Here is a 15,885-nt window from a genome sequence, read left to right on the forward strand (position 1 = left end):
TCGCGGTCCCCGAACCACCCAGCAAACCGCAGGCAAGGAGCCCTGCTTGTTCGGGGAACGCGAGAGCAAAGCAGGGAAGAAGAGTAGCTTCCCGCGGTTTGCTCTCGCGTTCCCCGAACCACCCAGCAAACCGCAGGCAAGGAGCCCTGCTTGTTCGGGGAACGCGAGAGCAAAGCAGGGAAGAAGAGTAGCTTCCCGCGGTTTGCTCTCGCGTTCCCCAAACCACCCAGCAAACCGCAGGCAAGGAGCCCTGCTTGTTCGGGGAACGCGAGAGCAAAGCAGGGAAGAAGAGTAGCTTCCCGCGGTTTGCTCTCGCGTTCCCCGAACCACCCAGCAAACCGCAGGCAAGGAGCCCTGCTTGTTCGGGGAACGCGAGAGCAAAGCAGGGAAGAAGAGTAGCTTCCCGCGGTTTGCTCTCGCGTTCCCCGAACCACCCAGCAAACCGCAGGCAAGGAGCCCTGCTTGTTCGGGGAACGCGAGAGCAAAGCAGGGAAGAAGAGTAGCTTCCCGCGGTTTGCTCTCGCGTTCCCCGAACCACCCAGCAAACCGCAGGCAAGGAGCCCTGCTTGTTCGGGGAACGCGAGAGCAAAGCAGGGAAGAAGAGTAGCTTCCCGCGGTTTGCTCTCACGGTCCCCGAACAAGCAGGATGAATCCGCCCTGTAACAATGGAGACTTTTCTAAAAACCACCTCATGGGTCACTGTTTTAGGAAAGGTTTTTAATCTACTTGGTCAGTGACTCTAAGTACAGGTAGTGATTTGAAGCACCCAGTAAAAAAGGCTTACATTAAACTGAAGCTTTTAGTAAAAAAAATTACACTCACCAGAGGATGGTCCCTCAGCTTCATTTTCTGGAGTACTGCCTTGAGATGGCTGGCAGGGAACCTCAGTAAGGGTGAGGAAAAGATCCTGGCTGTTTGGGGGGATAAAATGCTCTGTGCTCTCTGCTGGAGCCTCCTCCTCTTGGTCCTCATCATACTGATCATCGCCATCACATAAATCTTCCGTAGTTGCAGGAATCACAACGCCCACCTCTGAATCAACAGACAAGGGGGGGTTCGTCGTTGCGCTGTTCCCCAATATTGCGTTAAGCTCGTCGTAGAACCGGCATGTTTTGGGGGCAGAGCCTGACCTGCCCTTTGCTGCTTTGGTCTTCTGATACGCCTGTCTGAGCTCTTTCACTTTCACTCGGCACTGTAAGGAGTCCCTGGTATGTCCTCTCTCCCGCATGGCATTAGAAATTTTTTCAAAGGTTTTCTCATTTCGTCTGCTCGAGCGCAGTTCTGAAAGCACTGACTCTTCTCCCCATACAGCTATCAGATCGAGTAACTCCTGTGTGCTCCATGCTGGAGCTCTTTTCCTATTTTCAGGAGACTGCATTCTTCTCTCTGCTGCTGAGAGCTCCACGCTGTGCAAGCAGGAAATGGAATTTCAAACTTCCCGGGGCTTTTCCTGTTTACCTGGCCAGCAGAAGAGTACCTTTACCTGTGTAGAGCGGCCACTAGAGCACTGTGGGATACGTCCCGGAGGCCATTAACTTCGATGGCCGTCCACACTATCATAAAATCGATTTTAAAAAATCGATTTTGGGGTTACTCCTCTCGTTTTGATGGAGTTCCAAAATCGATTTTAGGGACCCTTAAAATCGATTTTATGCACTCTGTAGTGTGGACGGTTACAGCTTTAAATCGATTTAGAGCTCTTAAAATCGATTTAAAGCTCTAGTCTGGACCTGGCCTTAGATTTCGCCAAGCCAGTAACAAATGTCAACTCCTGAATCATTATGCCAATCCTACCTTAGAGTCCTTGGTTACAAAGATTATTTTTTCAACTGTATTTATAAGATATAAAAATAGTGGATCAGTCAGGCAAATCATTAATTGTTGCAGATACTCCTTCTAGAGCTTATGATGTAACCAGTGTAACTAAAGATTATGATGATGTGATACATGTAGATGTACTTAAAATTTGTTTCCTACATCAGAAAGAGTATGGGAAGAAATTGTACAAGCAACTAGACCTGATGAAAATTTACAAAGGGTTATTACAGCTATTGAAAAAGCATATATTAAAAAATGATGCTAAAACCATATAATCAGTTTATACAAGACTTATCAATAATTGATTAATTATGTTTAAAAGTAATAGAGGAGAGTTTCCGTTAGGGATAACAGCAGAGATGTTGAAACATAAACATGAGGGACATTTAGGCAAGAGAGGTTCTGTACTGGCCACAGATGAAAACAGAGAATTATATAAAAGAATGAGACATATGTCAAAAATATAGAAATGCTCCTTCTAAGCAACCTTTGATATTTATTCAAGAAAACTTAAGACCTTGGTCTAAAGTAGTTTTAGATTTATTTGAATGTGATGGATATTTTATAGTTCTTGATTATTTTTCACATTTTACTGAAATATCTATCACATCACATGTGCCAAACAAGTCATTAACAACATCAGATCAATTTTTTCAAGGTATGGAATTCCCAATATGGTAATGACTGACTATGGACCTCCATTTCACAGTCAAAAGTTTAAAAGTTTTGCCATAGTGTATGATTTGAAACGTATTTCACAGAGTCCAGGCTATCCACAATCTAATAGGCTAGTTGAAAATAGTGTTAAAATAATAAAAGACAAGATCACTAACAACAACTCAAGAAGTGAATACTGATTTATATTTGGCACAAAATTGGAGACATTTCCAATATTTAGCTGAAAGAAAAAATTATATATGTAGTACAGCAATAAGAACAACAAGAACATGAAAATGACATAATTTCTCTAAGTAATACAAACAACTTCAATAATACAGCAAGCACAGAAGTCAGACTGTCATTGCATCAAAGGAGATCTGTTAAAAGACTTATAGAAAGCTGTTGAGATAATCTGATATATAGACACATGAGTAAATTTGTGCTAAAAACATACAAGAAAGGAGATGTGGTGTACTGGGGCTTTAAAACAAGTAATAGAAACTTCAGAGTGTGGGAGCTGACAGTCGGAGGAGGTGATTTGGTTTTAGGTTAGACTGACAGATTGATCTGAGTGAAGATGCTCTGCCTACATGTTAACTATGTATCTAATCAAGACTGTTAAATTACTAGCAATGAATTATTAAAACTACTGGATTACTTGAATATAAAACAATACACCACATGGTGGCCCTTGCCTACTCTGGATTTAATTATTAAGATACACCGAGTGTTGTGATTAGCTAATTTTATGTATGTATGCGATACATAACTGCAACAAGTGACTACTTCACATTTGGCTCATTGCTAATCAGGATTTCCAAACACTCCACCCACCTAAGGAAAAAAATATTGGAAACCTTCCAATAATCCCTTTAGGAAAAAACATTTTAGCATATCCTGAAGGTCAATAAACTTGGGATCTGACATACACATGCTGGTAAAAATAAGAGGTCCAGAGTGGAGAACCCACTATTGAAAATTCCCTGGCACCAGCCCGTTCTGCTTAAAACTGAGATTTGCAATCTTGGGTATCTCAGCAGTTCTCAACTACTGCAATGTAACAGAGGAAATCTACTGGATTTTCAGATTTTCAGCAATGTGCATATCTATATAACACTAAGATCGACCACTTATTACAGTTTTATTCACTGTCAATATTAATATATTTAGATTTTTATTGGTGAACAAGTTATTTAATATATTTAATCAGTCAATAATATCAAAAAAGATATTCATGGCAAATTGTACCAAAATATTCAATTGTATCTGAGTGGGGAAAAAATACTCTTAGAACTCAGATTATACTGGAAAGTCATTAGGAGAGGGTGAGCAGCGTCTGATAAGTGAAGGGAAGTGTGGAAAGAGACAGAAAAGAGAAACAAAACGGGAGATGAAAGGGAGGAGGGTCGCATTAGAAACAATGATGAATTCTGGGTCCCATAGTGTACACCTACATTGGAATATAAGACCCGCATCACAGCCACAGCTGGCCCAGGCGAGCTGACTCAGGTTCAGGAGCTAAACAATGCTGTGTAGATGCCCAGGCTTGGGCTGGAGTCTGGGCTCTGAGATCCTCTGCCCTCATGGGGTCCCATAGCTTGGGCTCCAAACCAAGCCCGAAAGTCTGCATAGCAATTGTACAGCCCCACGAGCCTGAGTCAGCTGACCCCGGGCAGCTGATGCTGTCAAATTGCTGCATAAATGTATTCACTGAAATCAATGACAATGCTCCAATTAATTTCAGTGGGGCCAAGATTTCACTCAATGCCTCTGGTCAGTCACAAACCAGAAGCACCTGATGCTATCAGTGAAGTTAATTAAAGTATTGGATACAAAGGAGAGGGAAGGGCCAAGTCACTTAATCCAAAGTAGTTCAACTAACACAACACATATATGAGCACAATCCTTTTAAAATCTTGTCACCTGTATATTCTCAACTGGTACACTGAGAGATTCTCCCATTCACAAATTTCTGAAATGAATCTTGAAAAATGTTAAAGTCGAATATGATAAGCCACTTCACTGCTAAATTAAAGATGAACAGGATGCCTTACAAACACACAAGGAAACTTCATAGCACAAGCAAAGTGTGAAACCTAACTATGGATAAGAGTTTGATCTAGGAGCCAAAGAATGCCGTCAAATTTGCATACTCTCCCTGCAGATCTTTGTCATCAAATCTGATACGATTAATACTCCTCTAGCGCTTTCAAAGCAAATTTCAGTGTGCATTACAAAGGGAGTAAGCATCATGTTACAGACAGGGAAACGAAGTGACTTGACTCAGATCCTGAGCTGGGAATAAAACCTAAGTCTCCTGAGTCCCAGTCCAGTGCTCTACCTACCAGGCAACACTGCCTCCTCATCAAAACAAAAGACATGCACACACAAAACCAGATGCTATCACAGTTTATCATCTCTGAGAAATACTAGCACTTACTAAACCTGTAATAGTTTGGAATTATGTCCAATGGAGTTGACTGCTCCATATGCTATAATAAGGGATAATGAGCTATCAAAAAAGCTTGTGTATGCAGGATGTTATTTAAGAAAAATAAATTATACATAACTTTTTCTTTAAGGACTCCAGCCCTACTTCTGCAATAGAATAAATGAACCTGGCTGAGCTGGAAAAGAAGAGGGTGTGGAGGAATTCCAGAGAAGTGTACAGGAACGGGAAGGTCAGTCCTGCATAGCAGTCCCTGAGAGGGGCAGAACATGGATGTGTTCAAGGATTCACTGCTGGATAAAACCTACAGTCCTCCCTCAGCAGTAGACATACACTGGAACTGCAGAAGGCTCCTCAGCTATGAAAGCACATCTTTCTTGCTCCCTGTTGCAATTAGTTGATACATTTATGCCTGGGCTCACTGACTTGGAAAAGCTTTTGATGTTTTCATTTACAATGTATTTTTGTAAGATTAAACCAGGCAATATCAGTATAAGTAGGAGTGAAAGCAAACCCCTTCTGTAGTCAAAACAGAGCATTTAATCAAATTTACTGTGTCTGACTCAATATGAACAAATTTAGATTTCCAGGAATACAGGATGTGTCTTAGGCAAAGATATTCAGCTTCAAGATGAATGCAAACAGGGAAGGTCCAGGTTTTCATTGTGGGAGGATGAGCAACATTTTATGTGGAACACAAACTTTAAATTTAGTTTACAATACAACAACATCTAAGCATCTACTTGGCACTGGACCTGAAACAAGATTCTTGGGAACAGTGAGTATAAAGAAAACTCCTGCCAAAGCTTAAACAATAAGTCTACCTATGACAGGAGTATGCAGCCATTTATTCGCTCTGACAGCTCAAGGACATTTCCTTACAGGGACAGTCATTCACATGCAACAAATGTCAGCTCAATCCCATAACTGTAAGAGGTTCAGTTTTACAGATTACTTTGGCTGTCTGTTGGATAATCTAGTTCTTCAGTCTGTGTCAATGAATTTAACACATTTATGGATTGCTTGTTCATGAATTTGAAAGGGCCAGTTGCTTTACTAATATTATTGTCATTTATTATTTGTAACACCTAAAGGTCCCAACCAAGGTCTCCATTGTGATAGGCACTGCACACACACGTATAGTTAGAGGCATTCCTTTACTAATGGGCAATTGAGGCAGAGATTAAATGACTTGGCAAAGATCATGCAGGAGATCAGTGGCAAGGGCAGGAATTGACCCCATATCTCCAAAGTTCCAGTCCAGTGTTATAACTACAAGACTATATTTTTCTCTAAAACTGAAAGCCTTCCTGTGATGGTTGGAAGGCATTTCTCTGCTATTTGCCCATAGCATGAGGGAGCCTTATCATGCCTGCCAGAGGTCAGCTCCCAGACAGCACAAGCACTTCCCTCTCAGCCTCTCTGCTGTCCCTTTGCAGGTTAGCAATAAATATGCTACAATCCTGAGTCCTACGAGCATCCTCATGAGGCGCCCATCCCCTGTTCTACTGGACACCCCCAGAACACTCAGATCTGCTACTCTCAAAGGAATAGTACACACCAGCTTATCAGGGCTGCCTCAGGATCACCACTTCACCTAGAAATTATTACAGTGAAAATGAGAATAAGTTTATTTAACAAAGAATAAAGACTGAAGAAGACACAAATAGGATTAATAGAAACAAATGATTACAAGTAAAACAAAAACTCATAACATGCATTCTAGAGCCTAAACCTAACTAGCAAGATGCCTCTTGTCTAAATATGGTACTGTTTACCCAAAGTGCTTCTCACAGCATTTTTCAAACCAGGATGGCCAAGACCCTCCAGGCAGCTTACTCCCCATTAGGAGGAGGATACCAGGGCATCTTTCTGCAACCCTAGATAAATTAGATGATAGATTCATAGATTCCAAACCAGAAGGGACCACTGTGATCATCAGTCTGATTTCCTGTATCACATGGGGCATAGAACTTCCCCAAAACAATTCATGGAGCATTTTTTTAATAAGAAACAGCCAATCTTTATTTCAAAATTGCCAATGATAAAGAATCCACCACAACCCTTGATAAAGCATTCCTTACCTATCTGTCAAAATGTCACACCTTCTTTGAAGCTAGACAAATTCAGATTGTAATTTCCAGGCATTGGATAATGTTATACCTTTATTTGCTAGACTGGAGAGCCTACTGCATATTTGTTCTCTGTGTAGATACTTACATACTGTAATCAAGTCAACACTTAACCTTCTTTTGGTTAAATTAAATAAGTTGAGTTCCTTGAGTCTATCACTATAAAGGCAGGTTTTCTAATCTTTTAATCATTCTTGTGGCTCTTCTCTGAACCCTCTCCAATTTATCACCATCCTTCTAGAACTGTGGACACCAGAAGTGGACACAGTATTCCAGCAGCAATTGCACCAGTGCCAAATACAGAGGTAAAATAACCTCTGCTCCTACGCAGGAGCCCCCTGTTTATGCATCTCAAGATCACATTGGCTCTTTTGGCCATAGTGATACATAAAGAGTTCATGTTCAACTTACTATACACAATGACCCCCACATCTTTTTCAGTCATTGTTCCCAGGACAGTTCCCCATCCGATAAGTATGCCCTACACTCTTCGTTCCTTGGTGTATACATTTTCATTTAACCATATTAAAAAACACATTGTTTCCTTGCACCCAATTTACCAAGTGACCCAGATCTCTCTGAATCAGTGACCTGTCCTTGAGGATTTACTTATCCCTAATAGTTACAGGGATAATGTAGTTAGTAGGCATCAATGGACTGAAGACAACATCAGTCGATGACTGGATGTCCAGCTGGCAGAATGTGAAGGTGGTACGGAGAGATGATGGGGTAGCTGCTTTACAAGTTTTCTTGTAAAGGCATAAGATTTTTTTGCCAATGAAGATGCCACATCTCTGAGGGAGTGAGCTCTGATACTGAAAGATGGAGTTAGGTTTTCTGAGATCTGTTCGTCTGAGACAGACAATCTCTCAGCCACCTAGCAAAGGAGAACTGTGAAACCTTCTTTCCCTTTGATGTGGGACAATAAAGCACAAACAGTTTGTCCTTTTGCCCTGAGCTGTTTGGTGAATGTGTACTTTAAGAGCACTGCAGACATTCAAAGTATGCCACAATTTTAGAAGGCAGAGTTGGGCAGAAAAATGGAAGCTGGTCCCTTGTCATAAACAGATAGCTAAGGGTTAATGTCTCTTTCACCTGAAGCACCTGACCAGAGGACCAATCAGGAAACTGGATTTTTTCAACTTTGGGTGGAGGGAATTTTGTGTCTGAGGTCTTTGTTGTCTGTCTGCCTGTTTTCTCTGAGCTTTGGAGAAGTAGTTTCTGCTTTCTAATCTTCTGTTTCTAAGTGTAAGGACAAAGAGATCAGATAGTAAGTTATATGGTTTCTTTTCTTTGGTATTTGCATGAATATAAGTGCTGGAGTGCTTTGATTTGTATTCTTTTTGAATAAGGCTGTTTATTCATATTTCTTTTAAGCAATTAACCCTGTATTTTGTCACCTTAATACAGAGAGACCATTTGTATGTATTTTTCTTTCTTTTTTATATAAAGCTTTCTTTTTAAAACCTGTTAAAGTTTTCTTTACTGGGAAATTTCAGGGAAATTGAGTCTGTACTCACCAGGGAATTGGTGGGAGGAAGAAATCAGGGGGAGATCTGTGTGTGTTGGATTTGCTAGCCTGATTTGGCATTCCCTCTGGGTGAAGAGGAAAGTGCTTTTGTTTCCAGGACTGGGAACGGAGAGGGGGAGTCACTCTGTTTGGATTCACAGAGCTTGTGTCTGTGTATCTCTCCAGGAGCACCTGGAGGGGGGAAGGGAAAAAGGATTATTTCCCTTTGTTGTGAGACTCAAGGGATTTGGGTCTTGGGGTCCCCAGGGAAGGTTTTTCAGGGGGACCAGAGTGCCCCAAAACACTCTAATTTTTTGGGTGGTGGCAGCAAGTACCAGGTCCAAGCTGGTAACTAAGCTTGGAGGTTTTCATGCTAACCCCCATATTTTGGACGCTAAGGTCCAAATCTGGGACTAAAGTTATGATATCCCTGTGCTCTGCTGAGTGTGGAGTTAATCTTTAGCATTTAGTGGGTCTGAGTACCACCGTAGCCTTATGGGACATGCAGTATTGCGGTTCCAAGAAAAGAGCTCTTAACTCAGACACATTGCAAATAGACAATTGCTATCATAAGATCACTTTAATGGTCAGAAAGTAATGAAACATCTGCACAAGTAGTTTGAATGGAGGGCCTGAATAAGCTCTTGGCTTAAGAGGCTCTCTATTGGAGAACTAAGCAGCTAGGTGCAGACTTTTGGATTCTGATGCATGACTGGCCTTGTAATATCATATCCCTTTTTTCTGCAATAAGCAGCTTTGAAGAGGACAGCGACTGTTCCCACTCAGAGACCAGGAATAGGCTGAGACTTTAATCAACTTTCACAAAACTACTTCATCCTTATTTCTTTGGTGGTAGCCTATGACTGACTTTGGATGAGGCTTCCTTCCTGATACCTGATATTAACGCTACCAGTGCTTTTGTAAACACTTGAAGTCCTGTTGCTAAAACAAAGGGCCAGGACCTGTATTGCTGATTATGTGCTCTGAGATCAAAGCTTTGGGAAGCATCTGTGAAACTGTCAAATTAGGATATTGAGATAGGCATGCTTCACATCTAGTGTCATGCAGTCCTCTGTATTGATGGCAGCTCCTGTGGATTATAATGTCTCCATCTTGAATTGTGATTTCTTCATGGACCTTTTGAGCTATTGGATGTCAAGAACTGCTCTGCAGCCTTTGTTTGTTGTATAAACTAATAACAATATGGAGAAAGGCCTTTTTTCTTCAGTTGAGGAAGGTCAGGTACAATTGCTTCCATTTGTAGGTGATCTAGGATGGCTGTCTGCATGACCTAACTCCTCCTCTTCCTCAGACAGAAACCCTTAGGCCATATGGAAGAATTTATTTTTAATAGGCTGAGAGAGACCACATTTACAATACTGTCCACCCATATAAGTACTGCTTGTGAAAGTATAGGAGACTGTCAGACAACAGTTTGGTTTTTTTTAATTAATTTTGTTATTCTTGTTGGCTAGATGCCCCCAGTAGTTTTCATGCCCAGAGGAGGCGGCTGAAATTATGCCTACCTGGACTGCGCTGCCTGAAAAGGGCCTGCAGAGGGAGGAGGTCACACTTTCAGTTTAAAAAACAAAAAACAAAAAAACAAAAAAAAAACACTTTTCTCAGTTAGAAATGACTAGTCCCTGATCACCAGGGAAAAAAAGGCACCTTCATCTTTCGTAATGACTGTGAGAGTCTTGGGGTTCCCAGGTCTAAGTCCTCTTGTTTCCCTCCATCTCCAACAAGAGAGCGTCTTTCTTATGGTAGCTGGGTGTCAGCTACCTACCACCGCCAGCCTTTCAGTCACTCAAGAACAGTCCTCGGGGCAATGCCAACACTGTCTTTGCCTTGCAAGTTAACAATAGATGCACCCCGAACTCTGCGTCCCTTTGAATCGTTCCCCTGTGATATCCAGCCCTTGATGCTAGGTACTCTCAGAAATTCCAGAACCTGTCCACCCAAAGGTGCAGTATGTGGCATTATGCCCCATAGTCTTCATAATAATATTATTATATGAGTATGGCAAAATGATGTATTTTATGCAAGATAAGACATGAGATATCATTGGAGAGGTTATGACTTACTGAATATTATTCTATTTGTATGCACGTATCAATTTTGTATCTGGAGTTAGGAATATTGTCTATGCATCTATTACAAATGTGTTTGCACCTGGGGAACACCCACTAGACATAGTACAATCAGTCTAGATTGCTGGCTAGAAAGGGCCATTAGGAAGAACAATCGGTCTTGTTATACCAATTATATTAGACCAGTAAAAACCAGCAGGATCTTATTAAAGGGGACAAGACAAAGATGCCACATTTATTATGATAATTTGATTTATGACTAATAACTAATATCTTAATTCTTATACACACACACTATACCTAATACCTACACACACACACACACACACACACACATTCACATTATACCTAATACCTACACACACACACACACACATTCATCAGATGTTCTGCAGCTGCTGCATAGTTACCAGTCCTGAAGATAGCTTAAGTTCATGGCTTGATTTTGCAGCTTGGGTTCGTAGCTTGTGGCGGCTAACTGGCCAGGAAAGCCGGGCACAAGGCCGAGCTGGATCTCTGTTGGGCAGGCACTGATGTTCTTCCATGTTGGCAGCAGAATGTTACCCAGAGTCTCTCATCTCACCCTTTTTTTTTTATAGGCTTTTAGTTTGGATTCAAAGTCTATAGGTCTTTCTGTGTCACGCTGCCTCTGGGTTTAGATTGATCACCCATCAATTGCAGGCGTGACTTTCAGCCTTGAACCTGGCTTTGATCTTCCTTCTGTTGTCCTTTTCTTTTTAGGGTGGATGCTTCTTACTTTGTTTAGGGCTGTTGTCTAGGTCTTCAGCCGTTGGTATTTGAACTTCATCTCATCAGGACAGGCTGGGGCTGGAGGTTGATTCTGTCATTCATACATACCTCATTCACACATCTAAACTAAACTAATAAGATTACAGCAGGGTTTGCAAAAATGAAGGTTGGAGGAAGCTTTTACAAAATGGAGTGAGTGTTTTAAAATGGGGTTTGAATTACAATATGGAACAGAAGTTACAGTGTAGGCAAGTGTAGTGAATGGTGAACAGAAGTTAACAATTAAAAACAATTTCATTTATCAGTTCTACAGTCTTAGGAGATGCTAATCTCTTAGCAGGGAGCCTACTTGGGGACCCTGGAAACAGCCCTTTTGAGTTATAGTGTCAAGGTCTTGTGATCAAGTCACCTGATACTGGACTCTATGTATACTTCTAGTACTTTTCCACTCACTGGGGTTTGGAACCACACTGGAAGACAAAGGATTCCTGCCATATGTAAAACCTATTTAAGGCAGGGGAGTGACATAATCATGGTTCATTCTTCACTGGATACCCACCCAATATGACTGCTGTAATATCTAAGAAACGAAGGCCCAGTCTACACTGGCAAGTTTCTGCGTAGTAAAGCAGCTTTCTGCATTGTAATTCCCGAGGTGTTCACACTGCCAAGCCACTTAGTGTGCAGAAACTGTGCAGTTGTAGCACTCGAAAAAAACCCACCAGCCTGATGACAGGAGTACAGCTTTCTGCGTCAGGGCTACAGTGCTGCGGTGCCAGTGTAGACACCATGGTGACTACAGCGCTGTGATTAGCCTCCGGGAGGTATCCCACAATGCCTGTTCTTGCCTCTCTGGTTATTGGTTTGAATTTACATTTTTTTTCTCAGCTTACTTTTTTTTTTGTTTTTTTATTTATTTTTATATAAGGTTGGAGGTCATTTAATCCAACCCCCTGCTTAAGGCAGGACAGATTTTTACCCCAGTTCCTAAATGACCCCCTCAAGGATTGAACTCACAACCCTGGTTTTAGCAGGCCAATGCTCAAACCACTGAGCTATCTGTCCCCCCTGCCCTTCCCTCAGGTGACCAACCGTCATCCCCACCCCATACATTCCTTTGCAAATTCGAAAAGTCCTCTTCCTGTTTGTTTGGTGATGTGTGCAGTGGTCAGGGCATCTTTCCAACTGGCCATGCTTGCTCCACACACCAGGTGATCCCCTGCTTGAAGCAATGCCAAGCTGCTTGACCTAATTGGCACCTAGGGAGAGGAAGCTCTGCAGTCCCAGCTTCGCTCCAGCTGTAGGAATTATGATACCTATGGACAGATTTCATGATGCATGATAGAGAGAGGCCATGACCGGGACACATTGCAGTGTAAGGTAAAAGTTAAGGAGCTGCAGAATGCCTACCACAAGGCGCGGGAGGCAAACCGCCACTGCAGTGCTGTGTCCACGAGCTTCCGGTTCTACAAAGAACTGGATGTGATACTTAGTGGTGACCCTACCTCCACTACGAAGGCCCCTGTGGATATGTCGTTGGCTCAGGTGCCAGTCAAGAGTGGAAATCTTGGACGAAGAGTTGAGGGGAACCCAGAGACAGAAGATGGCTCGGAGGCCAGAGATGCATGCCGTCAGGAGCTCTTTTCTACCCTAGAGGAGCCTAGCCAGTCACAGCAGTCGGATTTTGGCAAAGCGCAAACAGGAAAGGAGGCCCCTGGTAAGTGGATCTGATTTTGGGAATTGCTAGGGGCAGGAGGGTTGCAGAATTCAGACTGGTCTCCCATCTCATGCTTATTCTGAGTGGTGGAACAGGCTGTTGATAGACTCCCTCATCTCACGGGAATCTCTCTCAGAGATCTCTAGGAAACGCACGTGGAGATACGGAGCAATCCGCTGCTACAGGTTCCTCGGCAGAGCTGCTCTGTTTCTTGCCCCATTAATGGTAACTTTCCCATGCCACTGTGCTGTCACGGAGGGGTGACGGGGGGGATGACCATTGCTGCACACAGATGAGCTGCATAGGGGCCAGGGCAGAAGCCACAGCACTGGAGAAGACCCTCTCTTGATTCCTTGTTCACCCTCAGCAGCGAGATATCTTCCATAATGATCACATCCTGTGGAAAGTTTGGGGACAGGAACGATTATCAAACTCCCCCCCACAGTGCTGGCGCTCCCCAAGAGCCACATGCCCAGGGTACAGCAGGGTCCGGGAAGAGTGATTCACCCTGCCCCTGCGGCTACTCACCATTTTGGGGGTCTTGTGGCTCATGTGTGCTTGCCTGGGGTCAGCCAGTTAGTGACGTGTGTGAGTACTGGCTGTGTCTTAAAGCACTGAATCAGTAATGTCCGTGTTGCAAACAATACTGCTTCTGTAAAATGTTGCATTTAAACTTCACAGGGATGACCTTGGGAGGCCAACCTCCCTGACTGGCGGTAGAACAACTGCGCAGAATTACAATGTGGGGCCACGAAGAATAAGGAGGACTTTCTCCATGAGGTTATGATGCACTCTGCCACTGAGAAATAGGAATTGAAGGAGTGGTGGGACAGCGAGAACAGGAAGAATGGAACAGAAAGGAGAATGCGGAACACCAGAAAGAATCCATGGAGCGGCTCTTAAACGTTATGTAGTGGCAAATGGACACGCTTCAGGCGATACTAACTCTTCAACCTGAGCAGCTCCACACCCGCCCTCCCCTGCAGCTGCTGTTACAAAACTCTTTCCCACGCCCCCCCCGCTCTCCCCTCCCCCCCACACACACCCCAACACCACACTGTTCTCAACCTCCTGGCTCCACCCTCTACCTGCAGCATTCCACTCCTCCCTCCTCACAGTCCAGCAGTGGGGACTCCCAATATCCACTGCACTCAACACCCATCCCTCTGCAGTTTGGCCCTGCTGAAGTACAGCATGCACTGCGTTGTACTCCAAAGGAGAAGATTGGGTATGATCCCTGGACATACACAAATCTGTAGCCATCCTGGGACTTCTCTTCCCCCATTCCTCTGCATGCTGATGTATTTTTGTTGTTTGACTCTCTCCTCTGGTTTTTGTCTTTTAATAAAAGAACTGTGTTGGTTTGAAAGCAATCTTTATTCTATTAGGTGAAAGCAAAAAGGAGCACTACAAAGCAACATACAACTATGTTAATGCCCCTTCTTGCATCATGTGCACCAATCATCTCCTAGCATTACAAGCACAGCATTCCCGAGCATAGCAACAAATGTTCGTGGCTTTCAGCCTCAAATTGCTGCCTCAAGGTATCCCTGATCCTTATGGCCCTGCGCTGTGCCCCTCTAATAGCCCTGGTCTCTGGCTGTTCAAACTCAGCTTCCAGGTGCTGAGCCTCTGTGATCCAGCCCTGAGTGAAGCTTTCACCCTTCCCTTCACAAATATTATGGAGTGTATAGCAGACGGCTATAAGCATAGGAATATTGTCATCGGCCATGTTCAGCTTCCCATATAGGCATCGCCAGCAGGCTTTTAAACGGCCAAATGCACACTCCACAGTCATTCTGCACTTGCTCAGCCTATTGTTGAACCGCTCCTTGCTGTTGTCAAGTTGCCCCATGTACGGCTTCATAAGCCACAGCATTAAGGGGTAGGTGAGGTCTCCCAGGATCACAATGGGCATTTCGACTTCCCCTATGGTGATCTTCTGGTGAAGGAAGAAAGTCCCTGCTTGCAGCTTCTTGAACAGGCCACGGTTCTGAAAATGTGTGCGTCACGCACCTTTCTGGATCAGCCTGTGTTAATGTCTGTGAAACATCCACAGCGATCCACAAGCGTCTGGAGAACCATTGAGAAACACCCCTTGCGATTAACGTACTCAGTGGCTAGGTGGTCTGGTGCCAGAATTGGAATGTGAATGCCATCTATCACCCCTCCGCAGTTAGGGAAGCCCTTTTATGCAAAGGCATCCACAATGTCACACACGTTGCCCAGAGTCACAGTTTTTTGGTGCAGGATGCGAGTAATGGCCCTGCACATTTTCATCAACACAACTCCAATGGTCAACCTTCCCACTCCGAACTGGTTAGTGACTGATCAGTAGCAGTCTGGAGTAGCCCGCTTCCACAGTGCAATCGCTATGCGCTTCTCCAACGTCAGGGCAGCTCTTACTCTTGTGTCCTTGTGCTGCAGGGCTGGGGTGAACTCACACAGTCCCATGAATGTAGCTTTCCTCATGCAAAAGTTCTGCAGCCACTGCTCGTCATACCAGACATGCATCACGATGTGATCCCTCGACTCAATGCTTGTTTCCCGAGCCCAAAAGCTTACTGTGGTCAGCACCTCTGTGAAAGCCACAAGCAATCTTGTGTCGTAGCTCCTACGCGTGGCGAGATCAATGTCACACTCCTCTTGACTTTGTAGTTTAAGGAATAACTCCACTGCCACTCGTGACGTGTTGGTCAGAGCGAGCAGCATACTGGTCAGCAGTTCTGGATCTATTCCTGCATCCTGCAAGAGGCAGG

General features: G+C 43.6%; 1 protein-coding gene across 2 annotated transcripts in view; it reads right to left on the minus strand.

Moving 5' to 3' along the window:
• SPSB4 (splA/ryanodine receptor domain and SOCS box containing 4) overlaps positions 1–15,885 on the minus strand; it is a 224,557-nt gene that overhangs the window by 49,771 nt on the left and 158,901 nt on the right. The window lies entirely within an intron of this gene.

This window comes from Gopherus flavomarginatus, chromosome 8, assembly GCF_025201925.1.
Source record: "Gopherus flavomarginatus isolate rGopFla2 chromosome 8, rGopFla2.mat.asm, whole genome shotgun sequence".
Classification (NCBI taxonomy): domain Eukaryota; kingdom Metazoa; phylum Chordata; order Testudines; family Testudinidae; genus Gopherus; species Gopherus flavomarginatus.